Below are 6,712 nucleotides of genomic sequence, written 5' to 3'. Positions count from 1 at the left end.
TGCATTAATGTACATAGTTGCCATTCAATAAAAAAAAAATAAATTAAAAAAAACCAAAACAAAACAGTTGCACTACTGGTTTTCTCTTTCTTCCCATCAGCCCCAAAGATACCACACCAAAGGAGAGCACATTTTGAGCCAATAAGCTGCAGGATGTACACCTACCAGGCCTCACTCACAGAAGCCTCACCAAAAAGCGGGGACGGGGCAGGAAAAGAAACTTTAAAAGGTTTTCAGTACACTGCCAGCTCAAAGACTGTAGAGAGATCTCACAGCCAGATGGGGTGGCCAGGGTGCCCCAAACCCCAAGAAGCAAGGTTTCAAAATAATATAAAATATTCAAAGTATTGTATATAAGCTATTCAAGATTTCTCCAGCACAGACTGATGCAAAGCACAAGGAGATAGCAGCTTTGAACCCAGAAAAAGGGTAATGAGATGAGTTTCATATAGCTAAATTATTGGCAAAAACCTAATTTTCTTTCTTTTAAGAAGGCAGGAGAGCAATTATGTGGTCTGTGCAACATAAGGAGCACATGATCTATTCTCTGAGTGGTGGGGAATGGGTAGAGACAGGATAAAAATCTGGGCTCAGAGGTCTTACCATCTTAATTTGGTCACTTATAATGAAAAAAATAAAGTTGTCCAAAGAAACCTTAAAGCTGAAAACCTCAACAGCATGTTTTTGTTGTTATTTTCTTTTTCTTTCTTTCTTTTTTTTTTGCTAACTTCTTCTGGGATCACCTTTCTGGTTTGGCTGGTACTTTGTATAGAGCAGTGAGGTTTCCCAAAGAGGAGTCTTTCTCTGGGCTCTGTTGGGTTCTCAGTAAGGCAGGCCCATACCTTTTTCTCTCCTCTAAGAAGAGGGCAATATGCATTAAGCTGAAAGTCACCTTTCGAAAGTGAGAAAGGGATGAGATTGCTGCTTCAGAGCTGGGGAAGTATTTGGAATGTTTTACAAATGATTGCTACAACAACAAAAAGGTAGTTACAAAATGTGTACACTACAACATGCTTTTAAAAACATTTTACATTGTGCTGACGTTCTTTTAAATGTTGTTCCCAAAGATGCTCAGCCTCTAGCCCAGGTGGAATTTCTGGGAAGAGATAAGAGACAGTTTGGCAAAAAAGACATAGTGGTGAGGTGGGTAGGGGACAGAGGTGGGGTGGGGTGGGGCAGCAAAAGGAGAAAGCAGCCTTTCAGTTAAAGATCAGCTCTTAGTTTACCGGTCAGCTTCAGACAGACTTGGCCTCAGGTGAAGTCAGGGTCAGAGGGAGAAGTGGCAGCAGGGCAGGACTGGGGTGCTCTACATTTCATTCAGGTCAAGCAGAGTCTGGTCCAGCATCCCTGTGTACCAAGGTGCTCCTTTTTGGTACATTGCCCAAATCATCAATTGTCTTTTCCAGCTTGGCTACGGATCTCTCAGCAAACTCAGCATAGGTCTCTGCCTCCTTGAGTTTATCAGCAAGAACATTTATCTCTTCCTCATATTTGTCTTCTTTCTGAGAATACTTCTCGTCAGCAGTGCTCAGACACTTCAGGTTCTGATCCATCAGTCAGATCTGCTCATCCATCTCTAGGCAACAGGACTCCGCCAGCTTGGCTCCGTCCTCCGCATTCTAAGTCTATTTCAATAATTACCAGCTCACCAGCCACCTCTTCATACTTCCTATCTGTCTCTTCTGCAGTATGCTTAGTGTCTTTGAGGTGGATTTCCTGGAGTTCCATCCTTTCTTCATCTTTTAAGGCCCAGTTTTCAATAATCTTCACACCTCTCTCACTCTCATCAGCAGCTTTTCCTGCTTCCTCCAGCTTTTGCAGGCCAGTAGCTAGGTGCTCCTGGACATGAGCCAGCTCCTCTTCAAACAGCTGGATCTTGCGGTTCAAGGAGGCCACCTCAGCCTCACCTGCTCCTAGATGCCTTTCTCTGGCCACCTTTCTCCCTCTACTTTCTGCTGGAGGCAGACGGATCTCTCCTCTGAATTGTCAGCCTGCTGCTACAGAACCTGGATCTTGGCCATGGTGCCTACACTGATCCTGCTCATGCTCCGGACTCCTCCATAATTTTATTTTTAATTGATAATAATTGTATATATTTATTTGGTATAATGTGATGTTTCAATACACACACACACACACACACATATAGTGGAATGATCAGTCTAACATGTCCACATCACCTCAAGTATTTATCATTACTTTGTGGTAAGAACATTTAAAATCCTCTCTTTTAACTGTTTTGAATATTATACATAAGTCTAAAGTGGTTTCATAATTTCTTTTTTCTTTTAATTTTTTATTTAATTTTTAATTAAAATCATTTTATCCATTTATGGGGTACAGTGGGATGATTTGATATACAAGGTGGAATCTTTAAATCAAACTGATCAACACAACCATCACCTCACTTACTTATTTATTCCAGTAAGAAATTTAAAATTTACACTTAGTTATTTTTTTTATTAAGTCATTTGTACATAGATCATAAATATATTTATGCCATTATGGGATTCAATGTGTTATTTGTACAAATCGGAGTGTTTACATCCTACTAATCAACATAGCCTTCACCTCATTTACCCAATTACAGGATTAAGACATTTGTGTTCTATACCTGATAGATCCAACTTGTACTTGCAATATGCTCCACAGGTGTGGTCCCCCTACTACCCCTTCCTCTATCAACCCACCCCCCTTCCTTCCCCCTTCCCTTCCTTCCTTCATCCTAGGCTATAGTTGTGTTTCACTTTTCATATGCAAGTGTGAGTGATTATAAATTGGTTTCATAGTACTGAGTACCTTCGATTTTTTTTTTCCATTCCTGAGATACTTTACTGATTTCATAATTTCTTAACTTTAAACTACTAACCTCTCCCATCTGCAGTTTCCTTATCTGTAAAATGAAGATGATAATAATTCCTCCTCTCAAAATAGGAAGATGAGATATAATTTCAGCATCCTGGCTCCTAAATGGTCTCCCTGATTTTGCCCTTGCCCTTCCACCTCATGTTCTCAACACAGTAGCCAGAGGAACATTTCAAATCGCAAATCAGATCAGATCAGTCCTCTGGTGAAAAGTCTCCAATAACTATCGATCTTGCTTAGGATAATATGTCAAGTCTCCCAGTAGTAAAAGACCTAGCCCCTACTGCTTTTCCTATTTCTCTCTCACTCTTGCACACTCCTCTTCTTTGCTGTCCACAATCCTAACTTACCCTGTTTCCTCTGCCTGGAATGCTTTTCAAAGAGCCACATGATTTGCTCTGTCATATCTATTGAATTTCTGCTCAAGTGTCACCCTACAAGTGAGACTATCCCAATCTTCTCTATGTTCCTTCCCCAGCTTTTCTCTCACCAACTAACTGTGACGTAGTTAGTCTTCTGAAACATAGGTTCTGCATCCATGGATTCAATTAACAGTGAATTGAGGATACTAAAAAAAAAAAAAAAATTGTGTCTGTACTGAACATGTACAGACTTAACATTATTCCCTAAACAATACGGTATAACAACTATTTTTGGCCAGGTGCAATGGCAGCTCACACCTGGAATCCTAGTACTCTGGGAGGCTGGGGGGAAGATACCTTGAGCTCAGGAGATAGAGACCAGGCTGAGCAAATGTGAGGCCCCATCTCCACTAAAAATAGAAAAATTAGGCCAGGCATAGTGGTTCATGCCTGTAATCCTAGCACTCCCAGAGGCCAAGGCAGGTGGATTGCTTGAGATCAGGACTTTGAGACCAGCCTGAGCAAAAGTAAGACCCCATCTCTACTAGAAATAGAAAAACTAGCCAGATGTTGTGGTGGGCACCTGTAGTCCTAGCTACTGAGTACTGGGGAGGCTGAGGCAAGAGGATTATTTGAGCCCAAGGATTTGATGTTTCTGTGAGCTATGATGTGATGGCACTCTTCCCAGGGTGACAGAGTAAGACTGCCTTTAAAAAAGAAAGAAAGAAAAGAAAAAATAGCCAGTGTTATGGAGGGCCCAGTAGTCTCCACTACTTGGGAGGCTGAGACAGGAGGATTGCTTGAGCCTAGAAGTTATTGCTGAGAGCTAGGGTGAAGCCATTGCACTTTAGCTCAGGTAACAGAGTGAGATTCTGTCTCAAAAAAAAAAAAAAAAAGTTTAAGCCATTTTGGGCCATGCAATCTCTAGGGCTTTCCCTCCATCTCCATAACAGATAACTGTAACCATTGTTTCAGTCCTAAGAAACAGACTCAGAAACAGAGAGCTACACAGAAGGTTAACTGGGAAGAGCTTTCAAGATCAGTATCTGTGAGGAATAAGGGATGTATGGCTGGACAGAGGGAGAAGTTGAATTGTAATGTGGGTACAAGGTCCTCAAGTTGATCCTTGTGGGGAATTCTGCCATTATGATCCTTATTTTTGTCCCAAATTGAGAGAAGGGGACTAGACTTTGTAATCCAAATCAACCCGTCATTGGACATTGCTACCCTGGGAAGAAGGGTCCTCTTGGCTTGAGCATCTTCCTTTGGCATAGTCCTGGGGAGGTCTTAGCCCTAACATTTCGAGCAGTTGGGGGGATTGAGTTCTTCCATCCTAAGCTGGAGGTTGGGAGAGAATGGAACAGGAAATCTAGACAGCATACAATAGCATCCACTGCCCCATTTCCTCCCCTTGACCCTTAAGACCTGAGGTTGGTTGTGTCCTGCTATCCTAGTCCCAAGCATTCTCTATTGTCTCTCATTTCCCTCTATCTTCTTCTCACCCCCAAAACTGTCCTTCTTATGAAATTCTCCTCAAATTACCTAATTTCAACCACCTATTTCTGGCCCCAAACACTAATACCTCTGTAATGGCCCAGTTTTAATTATTTATGTGAATACCTAATTTCTCGTAACTTACTATCTGACTTCACATAACAAAAAGTCCAAATAGAAACTGGGTATCCTGTGTTCTCTACTTCAGTAAATAGCACCACTACACACTCACTACAATTCTTGATCCAGTCTTGGCATTGTTTTGTACTTCTCTCTCTCCTTTATCATTAAATATTTTAGATTCTACTGGAATCTCTTTCCCTTGGATCTTATGCTCTCCATCTCCTCACCACCACTCTTGTTTCTTTGTTTCTTTTCTTGCTTTGTTTTCTTTCTCTTTTCTTTCTTTCTTTCTTTCTTTCTTTCTTTCTTTCTTTCTTTCTTTCTTTCTTTCTTTCTTTCTTTCTTTCTTTTTCTTTTTATTAAATCACAGCTGTGTACATTAATGCAATTATGGGGTACAATGTGCTGGTTTTATATACAATTTGAAATAATTCCATCAAACTGGTTAACTTAGCCTTCACTGCATTTTCTTAGTTACTGTGTTAAGACATTTATGTTCTAAATTTAGTAGATTTAACTTGTACCTGTAAAATGCACCGTAGGTCTGGTCTCACCAATTACCCTCCCTCCACCCATCCTCCCCTCTCCCCTTCCCTCCCTCTCCTTTTTCCCCTTCTTCTTGGGCTATAGTTGGGTTATAGCTTTCATATGAAAGTGTAGGTGTTTATAAATTCCATAGTAGGGCTGAGTACATTGGACACTTTTTCTTCCATTCTTGAGATACTTTGCTAAGAAGAATATGTAGCTCCATCCATGTGAACATGAAAGAGGTAAAGTCTCCATCTTTTTAAGGCTGCATAATATTCCATGGTATACATATACCACAATTTATTAATCCATTCATGGGTCGACAAACACTTGGGCTTCTTCTATGACTTAGCAATTATGAATTGGGCTGCAATAAGCATTCTTGTACAAAATCTTTGTTATAAAGTGATTTTCGATCTTCTGGATATATACCTAGTAGAGGAATTGAAGGATCGAATGACAGGTCTATTTTTAGATCCTTAAGTGATCTCCAAACATCTTTGCAAAGGTAACATATTAGTTTGCATTCCCACCAGCAGTGCAGAAGTGTTCTTTTTCCACATCCACGCCAACATCTATGGTTTTGGGATTTTGTAATGTGGGCTAATCTTACTGGAGTTAGGTGATATCTCGAAGAGGTTTTTGCATTTCTCTGATGATTAAGGATGATGAGTATTTTTTCATGTGTCTGTAGGCCATGCACCTGTCTTCTTCAGGGACGTTTCTCTTCAAGTCCCTTGCCCACACTGAGATGGGATCACTTGTTCTTTTCTTGCTAATACGTTTGAGTTCTCTGTGGATTCTGGTAATTAAACCTTTGTTGGAGACATAACCTGCAAATATCTTCTCCCATTCTGAGGGGTGTCTGCTTGCTTTACTTACTGTATTCTTGGCTGTGCAAAAGCTTTTTAGTTTGATCAGATCCCAGTAACGTATTTTTGGTGTTGCTTCAATTGCCAGTGTGTGTGTGGGGTCCTCCTCATAAAATATTCTCCCAAGCCAATTTCTTCAAGTGTTTTTCCTGCACTTTCTTCTAGTATTTTTATAGTTTCATGTCTTAAGTTTAAATCTTTCATCCAGTTAGAGTCTATCTTAGTTAATGGTGAAAGGTGTGGGCCCAGTTTCAATCTTCTATAGGTCACGAGCCAGTTCACCCAGCACCATTTGTTAAATAGGGAGTCTTTTTTAATTGGCTTTGTTAATAGGGAGTCTTTTTTAATTGGCTTAAAGATCAAATAATGGTAAGTAGCTGGGTTCATCTCTTGGTTCTCTATTCTGTTCCATACATCTACCTCTCTGTTTTTGTGCCAGTACCATGCTGTTTTGATCACTATCGATTT

The 6,712-nt window shown here is 40.4% G+C and overlaps 1 protein-coding gene and 1 pseudogene across 1 annotated transcript in view; both read right to left on the bottom strand.

Annotated features, from left to right (window-relative positions):
- LOC105886476 (IQ domain-containing protein H-like) overlaps positions 1-6,712 on the bottom strand; it is a 71,764-nt gene that overhangs the window by 16,321 nt on the left and 48,731 nt on the right. The window lies entirely within an intron of this gene.
- Positions 1,307-2,021, bottom strand: LOC105886464 (annotated as a pseudogene).

This window comes from Otolemur garnettii, unplaced genomic scaffold, assembly GCF_000181295.1.
Source record: "Otolemur garnettii isolate 467f Iridium unplaced genomic scaffold, OtoGar3 scaffold00011, whole genome shotgun sequence".
NCBI classification, from domain to species: Eukaryota; Metazoa; Chordata; class Mammalia; order Primates; family Galagidae; genus Otolemur; species Otolemur garnettii.
This window is presented reverse-complemented; position numbering and strand designations above follow the sequence as displayed.